The sequence below is a fragment of the Lissotriton helveticus genome, chromosome 3_1 (assembly GCF_964261635.1).
Source record: "Lissotriton helveticus chromosome 3_1, aLisHel1.1, whole genome shotgun sequence".
Lineage (NCBI taxonomy): Eukaryota > Metazoa > Chordata > Amphibia > Caudata > Salamandridae > Lissotriton > Lissotriton helveticus.
The window spans coordinates 26,672,669-26,695,381 of record NC_136061.1 but is presented as its reverse complement, the minus strand read 5'-3'; the positions used below and the strand labels follow the sequence as shown (position 1 = coordinate 26,695,381).

The following is a 22,713-nucleotide window of genomic DNA, read 5'->3' as shown; positions in this document are numbered from 1 at the left end:
GCCATAAAATACATAGAATACATACATTAATAAATAAAGACTAAAAGTACTCAACTGGTGCTTCTAAAATACACCTACCCCGGTGTACCTAACCAAGGTCTAGTACAAGGGTAGAAGTAAGTGAGGTGTAGCTTAGTTTCAGTATTCCTTTGCCAAGAACCTATCCAAGAATTCTCTAAGGGTCTAATCAGCTCTGTACCTTGGTTTTAGAATAAAGGAGGTCTGGTATCTCTCTCTCAGGACTCGATTTCCCAACAACCCGCAAGGGTAGCTTGGAAACACTGGAGCTGGATTTCTCAGCAAGAGAAAAGACAGTGTCTCTCTCAGTGCGTCTGCTGGAGGGTCGGCTTCCTTCTGCACTTGCTTCGGCGAGCTGTGTCGTGTAGGTAGATAGTAGCACTGCACCAAACCACATTGTGTTTGCATGGGCAAGTGTGGGCATATTTATACCTTGAAGGTGCCGAGTTTGACGTAATGTTGGACATAATAACGTCATCAAAGACTCAGTTCTTTGAAAACTCCATAAGTTCTTGGATAAATCAGTATTAAAGCAAGGGGAGGTCCCTGACTGCTGAAGGCGGGTTTTTCCAAGAAATCGTTGTGGATTTTCGGAACTAGTGGCCATGCCGTATTTGGACTGCATAGGCTAAGTCTAAATATGGTTATGATTTCTATGCCTATATAAGGATAGGGTGATTTATACCTATATATGGGCATGAATCAGGAAAATTACACTAGTGTCCTAAATTCATATACAACACTCCCCTCTAGAAGAGAATAACAGAAAAGGTGGGGGCCAATCCGCCTCTGCTAACAAAATGTCATATGAGGAGGTCAGATTCTCCCAGAAAACCGCATTGATTTCATGAGGTATATCACCCTCAATCAGACAATCAGAAAAATGACTTCATAGAGTCAATCCTGGGGGGCAACCTGTGTGTCAGCAGTCTAGATAGTTATAAATGTCGGTCTCTGTCGCATCCAGACGGGCCGCAGAGCCTACCGGACTATGGTAACCTCCGCTGTGCTATTGAGCAGTCACTGCCCACGTGACGTGCCATAAAAAATAACATAAGGAGCTATACCTACCAATAGCGCCAATACCAATTTACCAAATAACCAGTCAGTTGGCAGTGAAGAAAGTTCAATCATTTATTATGCAAAATACTCTATAGAGGAGCCTCTCCAACCCTCACCCATCAGGTGCGCGGAGAAGACTGCTGGCTTACAGTCAAAACCAAACATATATACTTTCAGTTCAACACATGAAGTCACCGTAAGTGGAAAAACACCACTCGGCCCTTGGGCCCCAAGGAAAGACCATATATGGCACACATGATTGGTTCAAAGCTTTACTATTTATTACTGGGAAGGTCAGGAGGGGTGACTCCCTTTCGTCCTGGTGCCTGGGAGTGTAGGCACAGCGCCTCCAGGAATGCGCTTATCGCACACAAAGCCCAGATGCGACATTGAGTCCCAGGAAGGACAGAGGGAGAACAGTCTACTTTCAGCTGCTCTCAGTAATTCAAATGGACTGGGTACTGACAACTAATGCAGAGTACATGTGATCACAGCTAAGGTCTGACACAAGCAGAGAAAAGATGGCGTCTGTACGGTTTCTCGGCCTACTCTATTAGTGTAGGATAAAAGGACAGAATAAACCTTTTCCTACTAACTAAAGCGAATAGAGGTTATGAAGGGTGCATATTGAGCATAAAGGATATATAGATACATCATGCTAACATAATATATATGTCTGAGATTTTCTCGTGTAGGGAAAATCTAACTTTTATCCCTCACACCTGAACCCAGGAGTCGCATTCTCACAAACTGAGGCGTATGTCGCTGTTAAAGCGGCAACCTTCTTCTTTTGAAATGGGGGTCGAAAATGAGGTAAATCCTCCGGTTTTCCTTTGACCTCAAACTGTTGAGGCTGCTCACGACTCTGTGTTGCAGTTTGACTTTTGGCACAATACTGGCATTCTCCTCCACCAACTTGAGAGCCAGAAAGGTCCTGTAAAGGATGAGGAGAGCGCTGATCAGGAAATTGAAATCTATCAGGAGACTTAATTGTCATGCGATAGCGCTATTCATAAGTATACTCAGAAGATTGAGGTGTCAGTGAGCTATTATGCGAACTCTGCTTCTGTTGTTGCTGCCCCTGTTTTTTATTTTTCCAAATCTTTTTAGCAAAGAAAGGATGCCCATCATTACCAATCTGGGCTTTTTGTTGATTTTGAAACTGTGTCTGTGTTTGGGTAAAATGCTTAATTCCCAAACTATTGCAGCCTATGGTCTTATAAGCCTTTGCAATAATCTTTGGTAGTTTGTGTGGTTTGTCTGTATCCTGAACAGCCTCCAAGCGGTTTGACACCTGAAAGCTGACTGCATTGCCCTTGACATTTGCAAGGATCATATCAGCAACCACATCGAACACCCCCACCAGACGCATCCCTAATTCGACAGCCGCTTTGGCTCCGTGTTCATCTTAAGCACGCTTGATCACATAGGGTAGAACAGTCATGGAGTGGGTGCCGAAGCACATCGAATATATTGCTACGAACACCCTGCCCCAGGTGTTACAATCAGCCACTTTGGGAATTAAGTCTTTTGGTAAACTAATAGTTAAGATCCTGTGTTTTTCCACAGGACTAGTATTAGGAAATACAGCCTCTAACTATCCAAATTTATCAGCAAGCCAATAAGGAAATTCTTCCTTATTTTGAGGGCGGTTGCCCATACCACAGTTAACCATAAGGGGACTGATTCCACCTGAGGAACTCAGCAGATCTCCTCTGCTTTAGAAAGGGGTTGAAAACCTGGCTTTTCACACAGTAAAACCCCATCACTGATAACCTACAGGTACGCTCAGTGTCAGGACACCCTAGGGTAACCATGCACTATATAAGCTCAAATAACATAACATAACCACCGGGACCCGCACGTTGTGCAGCAGCACCAGGTGGTCCCATCTGTAAGTTGCGAGTTATATACTGTATAACAGCCCTATGTATTTGTATCAAAGAGGTATGTAAGATATGAAGGTCTGCAATTTGGAGAGCCATATATCGGGGTGGGGGTATACCCAGCCAAAACGGGCCAAGTGGCCCCATCAATAGATAAAGGACCTAAACATCCTCACAACCACAACACAGTTCAATAATAGTTGACAGAAAAAATTACTTTATCAAACAAATGTGTACGCTTTCAGCATAGGGTGTCCTCTAAACAGAGAAGGTTTGTGTGGAACGCTTTCCTAACTGAGCTGGATTGTATGCCAACACCCACTCCTAGACAAAGGTGGTCATCACAGAAACCATATTGAAATAACTCAGGAGAAACCTGTTCCTCTTGGCCACACACAAGTTACTCCCAGTTATCTGGGTCCAAGTTTTTCCCTATGTCCTAATTCCACCCTGTCAAATGCCCAGTCCAAGGTGGATGCACCTCCCACACGCCTTCCAACTACTAAAGGTGTTATTAAACCTGTTAGCACTTAGGCTGCAGTCGGGTTTGAGGACCCAAACAGCTTCTATGCTGGCTCGCCAAAATGGTGCTTGAGTTCAAAATCCCTTGAAAAATAGAAGTCAAGAGGTGTTGGGCAAAACAGGAATAGCTTGCTTAAATAAATATTATGGCTGGGAGAACAGTTAAAGGCACAGGGTCTAAGGACTGTCTCAACTAAAAACCTATAGGTATCCTTTTAATATATAAATAACCCGGTATTTGTAAAGCGCAAACTAATCATCCCTAAGGGTCTTAAGATGCTGGGGGCCATCGGGGAGATTAAGCGAGCTAATGCCTAGAGTCACAAGGTGCTGGTCTGAGCTGACGCCAGTTCCGGGGATCAAACCATGAACCACATTCTCTGGAGTCTGCCACCCGGACCGCTGCGCCACATCTCTCCCTCAAACATGTTGGGTTATAAAAGGTTTGTGGTCTACCAGATATGGTGAGAAATGTTGGTTGCCGCTTTGGAGTCATAAATTAATTGTGTAATGGTTACCACAGTGGGTCTCAACCTCATGTGGACATAATGTGGCTAGTGGTGAACGTGTCCAGATGTCCGGCACGTGATCACTATGTGTGCTAGTTCCTGATTGGCTATGTGTTCCTTATTCATATTGTTTGTGACTTTTATGGCCTCCAGCCATGTGTGCTTTTTTGGGGCAATCTCCCTTGACCCTTTGTAATGTTGCAGCACCTGTCTGTAGGATTGATCAAGAGTTCCCTACCTGAGCGCTCACCTGTCAGCTACGCACCCTCCCACTAGTGACCTATCAATCAGCAATCCCAGGCCTTCGTCTAAAGGCCTTCTTGACTACATATTTGCGAGTCAAAGTTGATGTAAATTTCACCAACAAAGATTCTGCTAATAAGGACGAGATTTAATTTTCATCCATGAATGCATGTTTTTCCATATTAACATTGTAATTAAAAGGTTTGATGTGTACCTCTTTTTTTCAACAAAGTTATTTAAACATTTTGAAAACATTACGTGGTCACAGTCAGGAGTTGTAGAGAGCTGCAAATCACTCCGTGAGGGTCTCAAGGCACTGGAGTTAGTAGCTGCTTCACAGTTCTCTTTCATTCAAACAACCACTTCTTGAGTACTTTCCTGAATTTCCTGCGCGATGGAGAGGTTCTACGGTGCAGTGGAAGGTCATTCCAGGCTTTGACTGCCATGTGGGAGAAGGAGCGTCTTCCGCTGTTGCTTTGGCGTATCCGGGGGTGTCTATGAGGACGAGGTAGGTAGAGCGCAGGTGTCAGGTCGGATGGTGGTAGGTCATTCGTTTGTTGATGTATGCAGGGCTTTGTATGCATAGGTCAACATCTTGAACTGGCATCTCTTCTTGATCGGGAGTTACTGTAGCTTCTTGATGTGTGGTGCGATGTGGGCCAATCTGGGGAGTTCAAGGATGAGTCTGGCAGCTGAGTTTTGTATGATCTGTCGTCTATATAGGCGGCGTGGAGTGATTCATATTTAAAGCGTATTTCCATAGTCCAACCTGCTGGTGACAAGGGCATGCGTGATGGTCATTCTGGTATTGATTGGGCGCCGCCTGAAGATCTAGCAGAGAATGTGTAAAGTGTTGCAGCAGGCAGGTGAGGCTGCATTTATCTTTTTCTTCATAGACAGCTTGCTATCCAGAATGATTCCGAAGTTGCGGCCGTGGTCTGCGGGGTGATGGATGGGTCGAGTTCAGTAGGCCAACGCGCGTCGTTCCTTGGCGAGGTATTGTTCCCTAAGATGAAGACTTCCATTTTGTCCGTGTTGCGCTTAAGACAGTTGTCCTTAATCTATTTGGCGACGTTCATCATGCATCTGGGAAGTTGGCTCTGGTTGTGGAAGGGTCTTCTGACAAAGAGAGGATGAGCTGGGTGTCGTCGGCGTAGGAGATGATTTTAAGTCCATGCAATCTGACAGTGTCAGCCAGGAAGGTAATTTATGTGTTGAAAAGGGTGGGGCTGAGAGACAATCCTTGGAGGATACCACAGATGATATTATTGGGTTCCACGGTGAACGGTGGGAGGAGGAGCCTTTGAGTCCTTCTGGAGAGGTGTGAGGTAATCCACTTGAGGGCGTCTCCCTGGGTTCTGATGTGGTGTAGTTTGTTGATTAGAACGTGATGGAAAACGGTGTCAAAAGCGGCTGGCAGGTCCAGGAGGGTGAGGGCTGCTGTTTTGCCACGGTACGGGAGGGCCCTTTTGTCACCTGTAGCTGCAAATACGGCTGTCTAGGTGTGTCACGATTAGGCGCAGATGGTGTGGAGGGGAACACATATTAAATACAGGATGAATGAATGTGTAAGTGAGGTAGGACTACATCCCCCATAATCCCTGAAGAGAGGATCACATGGGTTCTGCACTCAGGGATCTACATAAGCACCACTTATAAGCAGCTCAGTGCTTGTAAATCGTGAAAAATGTGACACCTGGACAAGCTGTTTCCTGAACTTGAGTTACAGCACGCTTGAATTAGGAGACTTCAGTTTCCACATCTCCTTCCTAACTTATGTCCCTTCCCTTCCTGTTGGCATTTCGCGGATACCAAGATGCGCTGGACCACAATAGTAAGCAGCTGTGTGCCTCCAGGCTCTTCTGTTTCAAATGCGCTGGAGCGCGTCTACGAGCCGTTACGAGGCTCTGAGCTCCTTTTTAGGTCTCAGCCTGCGTAGGCTGCGCTTGCGCAGTCTCGCTGGCGAGATTTTAAGTTTTCCAGAGTGGGGCTTGAACCTGCCCCTCTTCTCCATTGGCTGGTTTCTTAAACGGAGGCCAGCCATTGGAGAAGAGGGGCATCTGTCCATTTAAGCCCCGTCTTTTTTGGATTTGGGGGGTGTTTTTAGGTCCTTTCTCTCTCTGATGTCCTCATTCCGAAACACGCCCCCCATCACGCTGCCTGCACGCCCAAGTCGGCTCTCTGATTGGTTGACAACTACCAAATAAATACTACCATTGGTGTTCATTATTAACCAATCAGAGGGCCGACTGCCGCGTGCAGGCAGCGTGAGCAGACTCTGCCTCCTCTCCACACTGCTTTATTTATTTATTTTTATGGTGGCAGCGGCTCTCATGGAGGTCTCTCCAGCTCGCAGTGTCCAGGAGTCCAGTGTCGATTTTGGTGACTGGATGGAGTACTGTGCCGGTGCCCGCCTGGAGCCCCTCCTGGGAGTCCTCCTGCAATCTGTTGTTGCGGGAAGAGTGCCGCGAAAGGTCACATGCAGGAGCGGAGGGGAGCCCGGCAGGTACCAGACCTTGAAGCACTGAGTGCCTGGGGTCGCAGCTAGAGGGACAGGACCGCGGTTGGGGCATGGAAGCCTTTGGGACCATGGCGCGGCAGGGAGAGCGCAGCCCGGCCCAGCTACAGTCATACTAAGACCCGCATCGCTCGCGTGAGGTTTCCGCGCCTTGCACCCTGACTGCAGCTCGGCACCGCTGCTCTCTCTCGGGCAGTGATGTCAATCTGCTCGCTCTGCCACTTGGATCCTATTAGGCAACAGTTCCATTTTTTTTAGGGAATAAAATATTGTCTTTTTTTTCCGGATCAGGGATGCGTCTTTTTAACAGAACGAACGACTTTTTCTGTGGATAGAAAGTAGCCCACTCTCAGATATTTTCTTGACAAACTGATATTTGTAAAAAGTATAATGATTGGTTTTAATATATTTGTGACTTGCAGTGAACAGAACACAATCGAGAGGGCGATTGACGAAGCTGTGCAGTGACCCTGTGCATTTTCTAAGCATTCACTGTGTTGGGGCTTTTCTCGTGGGCACATTTACAGGTTTCAGTGAGGCACTAGGGGGCTGTCTACACTACGACCCCTCGATCCTGAACGGTAAAAATCACCGATGGCCCAAGCATGAATGAAGGCTCTACCGCGAGCGGCAGTCAAAGTGGCTAAGGCGGCGGTTCCTTTCAAGGAAGCGAAAGCGATACCGCTCCGCACACGGCCAAGAACAAAGGCGGTTCTATGAATGGCGGATCGAGGGCTCTGTTGTTGCGGTCCTCTAAGAGTTTCGCACTAACTATCCCAGCCTCTCCGATCAGCTGAGACGTAGGGAGTTACAGCAGTACATATTCCAGTTCCGAAAAACTGCGCTTTCTTAGATAGTTTGCCCACCTCAGTATAAAACCAACTAGGACTTGACGCCACTGCTTTGATAGAATATCCGCCTCCTTGTCTTTCATTAACTCTCTGATTTTCTCTGCATTTAAGTTTGGAAAATCCCCATTAAGCACGAAAGAGGTAAAGGAGAACTAAAATTCTGAACTGAGAATCCATTACTCCTACAATGCACATTACATGTTAAGGGGTCACGCATCACGTTCCTGTCCATGGGGGGAGTGGTTGAGCTCGCTCTCCGTGTCAGTGTTCGTGTGTGTACTGACAAGGGCTGTTATTTTCAGATGCGTCACTGGCTCTCCACGCTGCAGCCTCTTCTCGCCTCTCTGACGATCTTTGCTCGTAAGATTTGCTACTTCCTAGTTCTTCCTGTGCAAATATCAGCATGACCCAGTAACAAGTCAGGATGGCGATCAGGTAGATCTGATTAGTACCTCGCTTTGAAAACGGTGCGTCACTTGATTTAGTGAGATGAATTTCCTCAACCTTACTTCAGAGACCCTGCTTAGGGAACCTGACAGTGGGTGGCCACTGAAGTGGGGCGTCGCCTCGTCCATGCACTCTCCTTTGCTATTGGCGCAAGACCATCACACCACCCACCACATCCAGCACATCCACCACATCCAGCACCACCACATCCACCACCACCACTGCAACCACCACCACATCCACCACCACATCTACCACATCCACTACCACATTCACCACCATATCCACCACCACATCCACCACCACATCCAACACCACATCCACCACCACATCCACCACACCACCACGACCACCACCACATCCACCACCACAACTTCCACCACCACCACCACATCCACCACCACATCCACCACCACCACATCCACCACCACCACATCCACCACCACCACCACAACCACCACCACATCCACCACCACCACATCCACCACCACCATGTGTGTGTGTGTGTGGTTCTGTGTGTGTGGTTCTGTGTGTGTGGCTCTGTGTGTGTGTGAGTGTGACTGTGTGTGTGTGTGTGGCACTGTGTGTGTGTGTGTGTGGCTCTGTGTGTTTGTGTAGGTGCAAATGCAATAGGTCTCGCATTTGCGAGAGATTAAGCTATTGACATTGTAAATGACAATGCCATTTATTTATCTGTTTTCAAAACCAACACATAAACAAAAAAAATGTCATTTACAATGCCAATAGCTCCACATTTTGCAAAGGCGAGACTGTTGCATTGTACATGCTTGTTCTTTTTGTATTCCGTTGCTGATTTTGGGGAAGATAATGCACTGAAGCACGAACTAGAGCAGTTGAGAGGGTCAGAGTTCCTTTTCCAATTCCTTGGGGGGATCTGCCTTTCAAAAACGTGCAGGAGCGCGTCAACGCGCCGTTGAAAGACTCTGGGAGCAAAGAACAATGTTCACAAGGTACTCATTTCAAAACACATTGTAGATTTTGCAAGCTATAAATACTTGCATCGGGTTTAGTCAAAAACATATGTAATCAAAGTGGGACCCTAATTATATCTGGTCACTGCAATTTTAGCAAAAGGAATAATATTTGTAATCAATACTATTTCATAAAAAGCCCAAGAGAAGAATAAGTCAGAAGAATATTCACTTTAGCTGAAGTGAATATAGTTTATTCTGTAGTTACAACTTGTACCACAGATGTGTATCTCAGTACATATGCATTTGGAGTATTACACCACTCGCACAACATAGTGATTAGTGAGCCCCAGTGAAGTGATCATAACCTAACGTGGTGAAAAACGAAGTGAGAAGTACGCAAGGGAAGGTTATTGTTAAAAAACAAAAGGAAGAGCTTTGTACAATGAATGTTGTAATGTATTTTACTTGCTCTCTCTTTGTGATTGTCGATGACGTTCGGCCCGACAACGCTTTACTCGTTACGGGACGTAATCCAACCTGCAACCCTGCGGGTTAACATCCTCCTACACCGGTACTACTCCGGTATCCATCAGAGATAGGATCTCACCACACCGCCACGATTGGATCCTGATGACTGCTCACACAGATCGGGCCGCAACCCTGTATTGTATAGAGGTTCCTGTCCAAGTCAACTCTAAAATGACAGGATCTTATATCCAGATTTATACCCCTGTACTACTATAGTCCCCAGAAACGCAGTCCTGAAGAGACCCCGTATCTAGAGAGGGTCAAAACGAAATGGAAGTGAGCAGGCTGATGCTGTCGGTGGCGGGGGGGGGGCATGGGGAGGTTGCGGTACAAAGTTTTCATAGATGGTTGAGATCTTGTCATGAAAGAAGTCCGCCCGGGTGTCACACAGTTCTTGGGAGGGGATGATGTCATTCTCAGTGGCTGGGGGTGGAAAAATCCTTCACGATGGCGAAGAGCTCCTTGCAGGGCTGGACTGCCCGTAGCGGGCACCGGGCAATCCCCCGCTGCGCCGCACGGGTGGGGGCCGGTTTTGGGCCCCAGGGGGCCTATTTTGTTACAGGGCCAATTTTGCAGCATAGCGGCAAAATCGGCCCCGTAACAAAATTGGCCGAAAACCGGCCCTGGCAAAGAGCTTGGCGGCACCTCCAACCCTCCTGGAGGGGGGGTAGGGGGTGGGGGGGGAGGCGGCCGAGCACTATGCCAGGGCTGGTTTTGGTTCCCAGTCCGGCCCTGGCTCCTTGCTGTGGTTGGTGCTGGCTTCTATGCGGTCTGCTGGGGTGTTCTTTTTTTGTTTCTGTCAGGAGGCGGTGGTACTGGTTGAGTGCCGTCTTGAAGATGGCGTGGTCCCTGAATATCTCAATACCCCTCCTCATGGGACAGCCCCGCCCGAGCTGCCAGGCCAGGTCCTGCCTGAACCCGAACACAAGCAGCCCAGGGCCGGCTTCACCCTGGTTAGGGCTCTTCAACCAGTGAGCCGAGACCCGTGTCTGGGTCCAACTGAGGTGATATGGTGTACAAAATAACAACGGATTGGGAAGCGGCCCGAGTAATTACCAGTGGCTGAAATTAATTCAAGAACTCCCGTCATCACATTTTTGTATAGTTTAATGTTTAAAAAGACAGCAGTTTCCTTCTTCACAAACTGTCGAGGTCTGGGCTCAGTAGCGTGTTTGTCACACCCTTCTCAGGCTCGTTTACAATCTGCCGATGCTGCTTGCACAGATACGTTTCCTTGTAATAAATCGATAATAAGTTACTGGGGCTCTGCTCAGTACTAGGGCAGAGAGCAGCAATAAACGCCCTTTGTCCTGAACCTCTCTTTCACTTTCATCTCTGGCTTTCATCCTTCCAGGAGCTCACACGCAGACACTTGACGCCAGCGCTGCACTCAGGGCTTCCAGGCACTAGGACTCCAGCGCTGCACTCACGGCTTCCAGGCTCTAGGACACCTACCCCGCTGCAGCAGGTGAGTAGCGCTGGGAGGCGCCCTCTGTGGATAGCGCTCACGTGTCCCTCCCATCCCCAACTCCGACCTCTGCTCGCTGCCTCATCCCCCGCCCCGGCGGGGCCCCCCTGCTTTCTGTCGCCGTTGACACGTACGCTGTATGGTTAGTTTGTATAGCGCCGATCAGGTTTGCATTTACATTTGATCTAGGCGCCCTTTGTTGTGGCTCAGTGCAGAGGGGCGCTCGGGGAGCTGCTGAGAGAGTGGGTGGCCTTAGCGAAGGGCACGATAGCCAGGGCCGGCTTCAGGGCGGTGCGACAGGTGCAGCCGCACCTGGCGCTGACCTCGGGGGACCGGGGGGGTGGGAATACGCACTTTCTCGGCCCCATTCACGGCACTGCTGCCCTTGTTCCTGGCAGGAATGTCCTCCCCGTGTCTCAGCGCTGCTAATGACTGAAGCCCTCGCCGCACAGGCCGCCCCACCCTGACACAAGAGATGTACTCTGACCTTTGTGTGAGAAAGCATGACGGGGGGCTCTGCCCTCCACAGGTCCTGGAAGGAGAAGTAGCACCTGAGTTGCATACCCGGTGACGTCACTGCATGTACATGTATGTAGGAGGCAATGGATGAGGTCTCACAAGAAATGAGACATACATTTTACCGTGACAGCATTCCATAAAATGCAATCCACCATTCCATGCAAACTTAAACAAGCATTGGTAAATGCATTTGTTTTCCGCCTATGTGATTAACAATAAGCTGTTTTTGTTGTATGTTGTGTATGTTGTAGCCTGCTGAGTAGTTGTACAATATAAGTTACAGAGAGTCTGTTAAAGTGTTATAACTGTTAATGTACAAAAAGGAAATATATTGAGCTGTGACTAGTTGTATAGCACGGGCAAGTAAAAGCAACATTTAAAAAAGCGAAATGAAAGAGGTAAATAATATAATGAATTGATATAATAGCAATATTTTGTGCCACTGTACCTGCTGCACCATTCGAATCATGGCCCTAGTGCCTGCAAGATAATTGCATTTGTGACTGTCTGTTTAGCAGTCAAATATAGCAATATTTGGTGTTTAGAGGAGTTATGAAAACTTTGTCCCAGGTGCCTGCCACTGCACCATTCAAATCATGATCCTATTGCGTGTAATGTAACTGCACGTTTGACTGCCTGTTTAGCAGTTAAATATTTAAATATTTGGTGCTGAGAGGGATTCCTAGAGCTTTGGGCCCCTGTGTCGCTGCACCTGTTGCACCATTGACACCATGTCCCTAGTGCCTGCAAGGGAACTGCATTTGTGACTGCTTGTTTAAAAGTAAAATATAGCAATATTTGGTGTTTAGAGGAGTTCTGACAACATTTGACCCCTGTGCCACTGCACCTGCTGCACCATTACACCATAACCCTAGTACTTGGTAGGTAACAGCGCTTGTGACTGCCTGTTTAGTAGTAAAGTTTAGCAATATTCTGCATTTAGTGGTGTCCCTAGAGCTTTTAGCCCCAGTACCACTGCACCTGCTGCACCATTCAAATCAAGCCTCATTTAACTGCAAGATAACTGCACTTGCGACTGCCTGTATAGTAGTAAAATATACCAATATTAGGTGTTAGAGGAGTTCTGACAACTTCTGGACCTGGTGCCACTGCACCTTCTGCACCGTTCAAATAATGACCTAGTGCCTGAACGATAACTGCTCTTGTGATTGCCTGTTTACTTGTAAAATTTAGCAATAATTGGTGTATGTGTCTAGAGCTTTTGGCGCCAGTGCCACTGCACCTGCTGAACTATTGACATCATAGTCCTAGTGTTTGCTAGATAACTGCACTTTTGACTGCCTGTTTAGTAGTTAAATACAGTAATATTAGATGTTAAGTGGAGTTATGACAACTGTAGGCCCCGGTGCCACTGCACCTGCTGCACCCTTTCAATCAAGCCCCTTTGAAGTGGAATTGTGAGTGCCTGAATAGTAGTAAAATCGATCCGCTAATGCATATAAATTGCAAAGAAAGGTACTGATGCATGAATAGGAAATGCCACAAACGTTCCTAGGCTAAAGCATCTCCTTTACTCAACGAAGTAATAAAAAGCAAGCATTCCAGCATACTGTTAGAAGCTGTCGGCCTTTTCTGTGGGAAGAGATCTTATCGTATAGTTTAACAGTGCCTGGAGATTCAACAGTGAATGGGGCTTAAACAGTGCAAACAGCTTTAGTAGAAGATACGTATGGTACATACATGCAGACGGGGGGAGATAAGTATCTGTAAACAGTAAATGGTGTGCAGCCTTATTATAAGAAAAAAAGTTCTACCCACTAAAGCGGATTGGGCCTTGTGAAGTGATGAGAAGCTGCGTTTGAGAAATATTAAATACAATAGATTTCACAAGCAAAACTCAAGCGCAGTGAAGGTGAAACCGAAAAAGAGAAGGGATGGTCGGCCACTGAACGGGATTCTACAAAACGTACTTTAACAGATCAGTGGAGGAAATTCACCTTCTTAAAGTGTACTTTAAGCACTCTGGTTATGAAAGGGTTTTGTGCAGTGTATCTGCATTTATGAGGAAACCACCGATCATTGTGTGTGACACCAAGTGCCAACTACCCAGCTGCTGCTTCTAAAAGTCTGATTCAATATCTTATTCATAGACCTTTATACTAAGGACACCAGGCGTGAACCATCTCAGGTACACCTTCAAGAAGCTCTATAGGATAGGAGGGCCCATTCTGGTAATAACACGCCTGGGGTGGAACCTTCCACAGTGACGTCTTTGTCCCTGGTGACGTCCAGGCGTGAACCATCTCAGATATACACCTTCAAGAAGCTCATAGGATATGACGGCCCGTTCAGGTAAAAACGCGCCGGGCGAGGGGAGGTTCATTGAAGCTGCACTCACAGACACATGCAGCCTTGAAATGTGACGCAATCCATGAAAGGAGGAGGGCGGGTGGGGGTGCAGCTGGATTCGAGACCCATCAGACCCAGGCCAGTCCCAGTGAAATATGCTGAATTATTCTCAGTGAAATTTGCTGACCCCATGACACACCCAGAAGCCCCCGCATGTCTGCTTTTAGCTTGGAGCTACACCCAGAGCTGAAAGGGGGTGCCGCTCGCAGCAGTGACTTGGAACTTGTTGCTCCTGCCTGGATTGCCGTGATGGGACTGCGAGGACCAGCAGCCCCGTAATACCCTGCAGCTGTGGGCCTCTTCCTGCCCACCTACCCGTATTTAATTGCTCGTGGCTACCGCTGTGCGGAACGCGCGCGGGCGCGTACCGGCCCAGGCCAAGGGCGGGCCCGTTTGAGCCCGTTCGAGTACAGACGAGGACGGGACGGCTCCCCCCCCCTAACATTTATATTAAGGTTAGTGTGCGTGTATGTTTCAACCGAACTAATCCTCAAGTAACTGGACAGTGTATGGTGGAGTTGGCAGCTCTACTATCATGTCTTCCACCAGGGGATGGAACGCCAGGAAATCTATAGCCGGAGGATCGGTAATAGGTACTTTGGACCAATTCCTCATAAGAGCAACTTCTGTCTTTGCCCATGAAATTGAGATGACAGAAAAGAGATTATCGTTGGATATTGCATTCGACAAAAGATCCTCTATGGGAAGATTGGCCAAAGCTCGACCGCCTATCCCCCAACAACCTACTAACATTATCTTGCAAGGTAGCTCAGGAGAAGGCGAAGGGCCACAGATCTTGCAACCTGATGGATGCTTGGTAAGCCCTGTGGACAGTGACGTTGCCTCTCAGGGTACCAAGGATACCTCCAACTCTAACACGCACCCCAGACCATCGTTATCTAGCGTCAAGACCCGCTCTGCCTATAGCTCCAAATTAGGGGGGTTTCAAGCTACGGCAGGCCCTACGTTAACATCAATGTCAAAAAGGAAGCTTAGTGGGGCCCAAGCAAAAGGAAGAAAAGCAAAGCATTTGAAAGTAAATACAGTCACCGAAAGTGAGACACTAACTAATTCCCACTGTCCTGTAGCAGGTCAACCTGTTAACGATGCAACCACGTTGTCTCCAAGTCCTGGGGATGTTCTACCAGCTAAGACGGGATCAGACTTTTGGACTAAGCTGGAACTCATCTTTTAAAAGACCTGTCTTCCAATTTATGATAGATTGGACTCTATTGAGAACAGGCTTGTGTGCCTGGAATTATCGCTTGCATCGGCCCAGGCTCGGGGTGGAAATTGGTCCAAGGGGGAAACCCGTGCACAAGCAAGCTTGACCGGGCCCATAAATGTGGTTGCTGACCCTACAGGTATACAGAATGTGATCAACTCAGCCAATGTTCCTGCTTCTGTGGGGCCCATAAATTCCTCCCCAACACCCAATTCTGATAATTTAGTAGTGCCCACCCCAATCTCGCAGAGAGATAGGCAACGGATATTAGAAGACAGCAGACCTGTGACTCGACAATCATTAACGAATAATCCCTCTCGGGTCCAACCTTCAAAAACTTCACTATGCCTAGATCTGTTAATGTTAATGTTAGGCCGCACTTTTTGAGCGCACGGCTACCCCAAAAGGGTGTCCCGGCGCTTTAGCAAAGATGCCCAGAGAAACAAGAAACCACAGGCATACACACTACAGTCACAGCGGATAATTTGGTGAAGAGCAAAGTCTTCAACTCCTTCCTGAAAGCCAGGAGGTTATTCGCTTTCCGGAGAGAGAGTGGGAGCTCGTTCCAGAAACATGCTGTCACGTGTTGAAAGGAACGGCCTCCCATCCGGACACGTTTGACCACAGGCACCTCCATTTTGGCCAGGTCCGCCGACCGCAGCGACCTCCGTGGCACATAGAAAGCAATTCGCTTCCTCAAATAGTTAGGTCCCGTCGCATGAAGGGCTTTAAACGCCAAAGTGAGGAGTTTAAATCTAATTCTCCCAGAGATTGGCAGCCAGTGCAGCTTAGCCAGGAGCACAGAAACACTGGCTCTCCTGGGCAGGCCATAAATGGCTCTGGCCGCCGAATTCTGGACAATCTGCAGTCTAGATAGCAGATACTTAGGTAGGCCTGCAAAAAGTGCATTTGCATAGTCCAGGCGGGATCCCCCCTGAATCTACCCCATATGTTGTGGTCCTAGTGGGGATAACCTCTTTGGGTCAGGCTAAAAGGGAGTCGCACTTGGATCTAAAAAATAAGGGTATCCACTGGCCTAATTCCAACCGGCCGCTCCCCACCCAGGTATCTGCAGAAATTCTGTTTGCAAGATGGGTAGATTGGGTGGGGCCAAGGAAAAAGTCAATAGAGGGAGACAGTATAATAATTCATTTTAGAGATAGTAGGGCTGTTGATTACATATGTAGGTGGGTCCAGGGAGGCCCAGTGACCTCAATCCAGTCTCTACCACTGACCTACGTTTATCTACAGTATACCTTGCCCCCTCAAACGAGCTCGTAGACAGGGGGCTACAGAACTGGAGTAACACCGGGGATCTAAGGTTATCTAACAGGTATGACATGTTGTCTGGGTTGAAAGACTGTGACTGACTACTTAACGAAAATGCAGTGGTTTCCATGGAGGATAAACTAGACAAGAGCCAACCTCCTCCTGTCGCTAAAACTTGTCTTCAGGGCGGGGATAAGGGTACTAAGCCCAATGAAATCGAGCCAATTGTTGAGAGATCAGCTACGATCCAGACGGGGCATGAGGTAATACCAAACCAACCATTGAGTGAGATATTCCTATCGATATCTGATTCGAACAGGGAGCACGGACGCCCTCCATTTATTAGCTGGCTGGATAATGATGGAAGATCTCTTGGTTCAAATTGTCCAACCTCACTGGTATCCTGGAACCTAGCGGGCCTGGGCTCGAAACTAGTCTCGCCAGATTGGGCTAATTTTATGGAAAAATGTGATATTTGTCTTTTCCAAGAGACTTGGTCGGTGGATCCTGTCTTTAGGCTGGGTTATCTTAACTATTATGTTTCCGCAGTTAAGAAAGAAAAGGGTCGCCCAATAGGGGGTTTAGTGATTTGGGCTAGGCAGGCTTTAGGTTGTAATATCGAACAGCTTCCTGTTTTAAATGATGATATCCTAGCTGTAAGAGTGACCTCCGCCGCCGGGGAAAGTACTACCATCTTTAACATTTACGCAAGAGGTCATCCGGGAGGGAAAAGGTCTGAGGTAATATCTGCCCTCGATGATTTGATCGAGGATTTGCCTAGAAATACACTGCCACTTATAGCAGGAAATTTTAACACTACATTCAAGCCGTTAGGGCATGATGATCAGAGCCTAACGGAGGAGGAAGACCCAAGATGGGGTATCCCACAACTTGAACTGTCTCCCATAAGAAAATGGACTTAGGCAGCAATTCAATTGAAAGGGCTATGCATGGCAAAACAGTTAAGGGCTGCCAACGGCCATACGCTGTCGGATAGACAGGGTATAAGAACGTATGATAATGGCCATAGGTCTAGCTGTATAGATTATCTTCTTGTTCACCTAAAATTATGGCATTGCCTTGTCGATATGGTGGTATTGGGACGCATTGAGAGCGACCATAACCCTATGGCTTCATTGTTTAAGTTGGACATAGTTGGTGCTGTAGCAGCAACCCAGGGTAGATCAGTGCCAGCTCTTGCCCTAACCAATGACATGCGCCACCTTAAGTGGAGCAAAGTCATGGAACAGCCAGATATTCTGGCCACCATACAAAATGAAGCAAGTAAGGTATGAACTGAGGACAAGTTTCACTAGCAAGGACTTTCATCTCCTTATGATCACTGCCCATACTAAACTTTTTGCTTATTTAAAAACCCACTTCTGTAAGGTAGGCCCAGAGAGAAGTACATTTAGTAAGAAACCCAGAGGGTGGTACAATGAGGCTTGTAGACAAACAAGGACTAAACTGGGTTTAGCCCTAAAAATGAAGGACCCAAGTGAGGTAAAAGTGGCACGGGTCAGTTATAGGAAAGTACAGGCTGAGGCTAAAAAGATCTGGGATGAGAGCAAGTGGCAGGAACTCAAAGAAGCTTGTCTGGCCAAGAATCCAAAATTATTCTGGGATACATACAAATGGGATAGCGGCGGGTGCCCGGACCGCCCACAGAATAATGTTGCCCAGCATGAGTGGGTTGATTATTTCAAGCCACAGTATGCCTGCCCTGATAGCTCTGAGTACAATGAAATATTTTCTTGCAAACATTATGAAGGAGAGGCCTTTACCATAGAAGAAATTGACAGGGCTTTAGAGACGGTAATTGTGGGAAGAGCACCGGGTATTGATTGCATCCCAGCCGATGTTTTCCTAAATGACAAGCAAACTTGGCGAGTTTATATTGCCTACTTGGCTAATGCTATTGGCCTGGGGGCCGACATTCCACATTCTTGGAAGGGGGCAGAAATCATTCCGGTGCATAAAAAAGGGGACAAGTCTGTCGCAGGCAATTATAGGGCCATTAGCCTTATCGACTCAATCCAGAAGATTATGGGTAGACTGGTTTTGGGCAAGATGCAGACCTGGATGGACGAAAATAATATTTTGAGTCCTCTGCAGGCTGGTTTCCGCCCTCAAACAAGCACAAAAGACCAAGTATTTCATTTCATTACCCTCTATTGGCGGATAGTGGTGTTGGGAAAAAGGGCACTGTGGGCCCGATTCACAGAATGAACTTAAGACTAAATCCTAAACTTACTACTATTTGGTATTCACAGAATGCACTTACTACTTTCGGGATTCACAGAGTGAACTTACTATATGCTGTATGCTGTGTTCGTTGATCTGAGGGCAGCTTTTGACCTTGTCCCGCGTAGCAAACTATGACGAGTCTTGGACGAGTTAGGGATGGACCCGGAGCTGCTGACACTGGTGGTCCGCTTACATGAGGACAACTTTGCCCGAGTTCGGTGGGGGATGCAGGGTGAGGTGACGGAAACCTTTCCCGTTGAGCGGGGAGTGCGCCAGGGATGCGTTATGGCGCCTACCCTGTTTTCGCTCTTCGTCAATGGGGTGGCAGACTTCCTTTCCTTGACCCCCACGGATGCCCCAGTGCTGGCAGGTACTCGCATACCAATCTCATGTTTGCGGACGATACCTTGCTTATTTCCAAAACACCTAGCGGTCTCCAGCGGGCCCTCCAGCGGTACGGAGACTTTTGTCTCCTGCGCGGTCTGGAAATAAATACGGCCAAGACCAAATTCATGTCCGTCAACTAGCACAAATCTTTCAGAGGAAGTGTGTTTATGAATAACCTCCCACTAGAGCAGGTTAGCGCCTTTACATATTTGGGTGTAACACTGCAGAGGGACATGCGGTGGAAAAGCCAACTCGACCTAGCTGTGTTGAAGCACCAACAGCAATCAGGGTTTCTCCTACACAAATTTAAGACCTCTTTTACGAAACCAGTTACCCCAGTACTCGTGATCTATGGGATGAAGGTTTTGAGTTCGGCCCTATACAGAGCAGAACTGTGGGGGTTTGAGAACCTAAAATGTCTATCCTTGGTGGAGAATGAGTGTTTTCATAAAGTTACCAGCGTCCCACAAAGCACCCCACTGACACCACTACTTTGGAATTTAGGCAGGAAACCAGTTGATAAGCTGGCAATACTTCACCCATTACTTTACTGACGTAGATTATGGAGCACGGAGGAACTCTCCCACTACGCCCAAGGCCTTTTGGATATCATCAAAAACGATCCTTTCCATAAAATAAAATGGCTGAAGGAGATTAGATCTCTGCTTGTGAGGTTGGGTATGCCTGAGTTATGGGACGACCCTCTGAATGCAGTCTTTCCTTCTAAAAAAGTCTTGAAGGAAAGATATTGGGATATGGTCCTTTCATCGACATTTTCGAAAGGTCTCTCTTCGCACCTCACAGGACGGTTCCTTGAATTCAAGCCCTGTCCAAGGTTTGAAAAGTTTTGGGATTTTATTGAAAAGCCCCATGACCGTAAACTGTATTTTCAACTTAGGCTGGGTACCCTTCCAACAAGGTCATTCACGGGCACGTGGGTGGGGTCATCTAATGATAGGTGCCTTTGGTGCTTGGACCAGCAAGAATCTGTAAGTCACATTCTGTTCTTCTGTCCTTTATATGCTGCACCTCGTCGTAAATGGATTATACCAATCTGTCGACAGATGAGCACTCGTAGACATGTTGAGGCTCTGAGAATTCTAAGCACGGACCCCACTCCACCCTTAGCCATTGTAATGGCGAAGATTTTGAATTGGGCCTTGGCAATACGATCAAAACTAAAGCTTCCGGCTAGTTAGCGGACAGCCCATTTTGTTACCTGTCTAGGTCCAAGTTAAACATTAGCTTTAACAACTGCTTGTATATGTATGAGGGGAATGTCTAATCTGATTGTTTGCCTGTTGCTGAGTTTTATAGAATCACTTTATATCTGATAACATGAATTAGTAGCATGTTAATAATGCTTTTTTTAAATTTATACAACAATTATCTTATGCTTATATATTTTTAACCTGTCTATTCGATAGTTGTCATATAGAATTTAATTCCATTTTATTTATTTATATAGAATGTGCATAATGGTTGCTTTTAGACTGTGTGGTCTATTGATGATTGATTTTATCTTGTGCTTTAATGACTTAACTGTCGAATAAAGTTTATGATGATGATGATGATGAAAGGGATTTATAATTTTAACTTCCAGCTTTGCTGAATACAAAGGCCTCACTTTAAGGGCCATCAGCCCTCCTTCAGGAGTCTCATCCTGGCTGGGAGGTATCCGGAGACTAACGCCTAAATGCCAAAGCGATGGAGGGAAACCTTACAAGTTTTTAAGAAAAACTATAATCTGGAAACAGTTCCTTGACTTTGTTGAACCCCTGCATGTAAGATATATCCATGCAGAATCAGAATAGTATTTGTATCTGACTGTTGAGTAATCACATTAATAAGAACTGAAAAGCTTTTACTCTTAATTGAATTTCTTTGATATCGCTACTCATCCCTATGTGGGGTGTCACAGCGATTTACAATAAACCATATGAGTAACTCAAAGTACAAGAAATGTTACGAGTTACAAGGTTCAGAAGATCCATCATCGCACAGGTAAGAATGCTTGACCTGGGAAAGCAAAGTCTGGGTTCAAAACGTAAAGCAGTGGCTGGGGCTGTGTGAACTAATACAACTGTATAACTACCCACAGGAACAGTCTTTAGAAACTTAGAATAACGAAAGATTGAGGGGGAAATGAGAACCTAAGTATTGCAGTTTGAATGCAGTCAGGATCTCTGACAAAAGCAGTAACACTCTAGATAAAATACACATCTGATCGACATGTTACATGTGGTGCTTTGCAGCAGACACATTAACAATCCATGGTGCTTCATGAGGAGTCAAAACTGACCAGACCACAATACAGATCTCACCAGTAAGTTGATAAATCACCAGAGTTATATTAAGGTTATTATCCCTTCAGCATTACTGGACACAAAGTGCCATATGTACAAAGAACTGACGGAGAGAGGCTTTAGTCTTCCTGGCTTAACGCCTCACTCCGCCACTTCTGCAACGCAGGGCTGCACCATATTTACAATGATATGGTGCAGCCTTGCGTTTCCCCCGGCGCTGGTGCTACACTTAGCAGTGTAGCACCAACGCAGGCACCTGTTGCAAGGGTGTCTGCGTGCAGGGGAGGATTGTTCATGTGTAGGAAAGTATCCCTTTCTGCACATAAACAATCCTAAAGTGCCATTTTGTCACTTTCACTTGTGCTGCCTTGTGCAATACACATGAAATAATGGCATTTTTTAAAAAGGATTATTTATGTACAGAAGGGACACCGTCCTGTACATAAACAATCCATGGCATTTTGCTTTTTCCATGTGTGCTGCTCAAGGCAGCACACATGGAAAAAGCAAAAGCGAGGAGAAATAATGCCTTTCTCCTCGTTTACCAACTTAAGACCAGGTTGTACCTGGTCTTAATTTTGGCGCTCCCTCCTATGTACGCTGCCCTTGTACATAGGGGGCAGTGTCAAAATCAATGGGTATTGCGGGGGAACGCCCACCACAACACCCACTGCCCACCCCTTTCACGCAAAGCATACCGTGAAAGGGTGCCTTATTTACAAGGCAGCTTTAAGCCACGTTAAATGGCTTAAAGCTGCCTTGTACATAAGGCGCAGAGCCCCTATCGCCACCACTATGTTGTAAAAAGGGACGTTGTGGTGGCGACAGGAGCTTGTACATATGCCCCAAAGATCTCTTCATCAGGTGCTAAAATTCCCCTGTTTGTGACCAATGAAGTAAGCGAGAACAGATCTACTGTCACATTGCTCATTATTGCAAATCTCTTTGCAGTGGAGTTTCTCAACAAGCACTGGCAAAGCCACCAGGTCTTGCCTTGTAGATCTATTAGCGATGCTTTTTGAAGGACGCAGGTGCCATATTTTTTTAATTTAAATTACCAATCTAACATGGCAGGCACCACTCAGATCAATAAAAAAAAATACATATGGAATTTTAATTAGTCTAAAGTGTTTCTTTGTGTAATTGAGTGAACAGTAGCAATTGGCAGCGACCAAACTCTTCAAAAATGAAAAGTAAAAAAGAAAAAGAATGGGAGCGGCAAAAGAAAATTTAAAAAAAGTTGAAAAGTTAAATTATTGTAATTGAAGGATGTGGTGGAAGTTATTTGAGTAGCGATGCGAGTGGCGGTAAGCAAGCCTTGGCATCAGCAAGTGTACGCATTGCTCAGGGGTTCTTTCAAGTGGTTCCAACGAGGGATACTGGTCTCATAACTCAGTGAGAAA

General features: G+C 46.6%; 1 protein-coding gene across 2 annotated transcripts in view; it reads left to right on the top strand.

Annotated features, from left to right (window-relative positions):
• Positions 1 to 10,844: 10,844 nt before the first annotated feature.
• Positions 10,845 to 22,713, top strand: part of LOC144824382 (apolipoprotein L3-like) — a 233,880-nt gene continuing 222,011 nt past the window's right edge. The window contains exon 1 of one of the 2 annotated variants that reach the window (XM_078683492.1): positions 10,845 to 10,987. The gene's annotated coding sequence lies outside the window, so the exon portion shown is untranslated. The remainder of the gene's footprint in view (positions 10,988 to 22,713) is intronic. The other variant, XM_078683493.1, reaches the window with a different exon arrangement.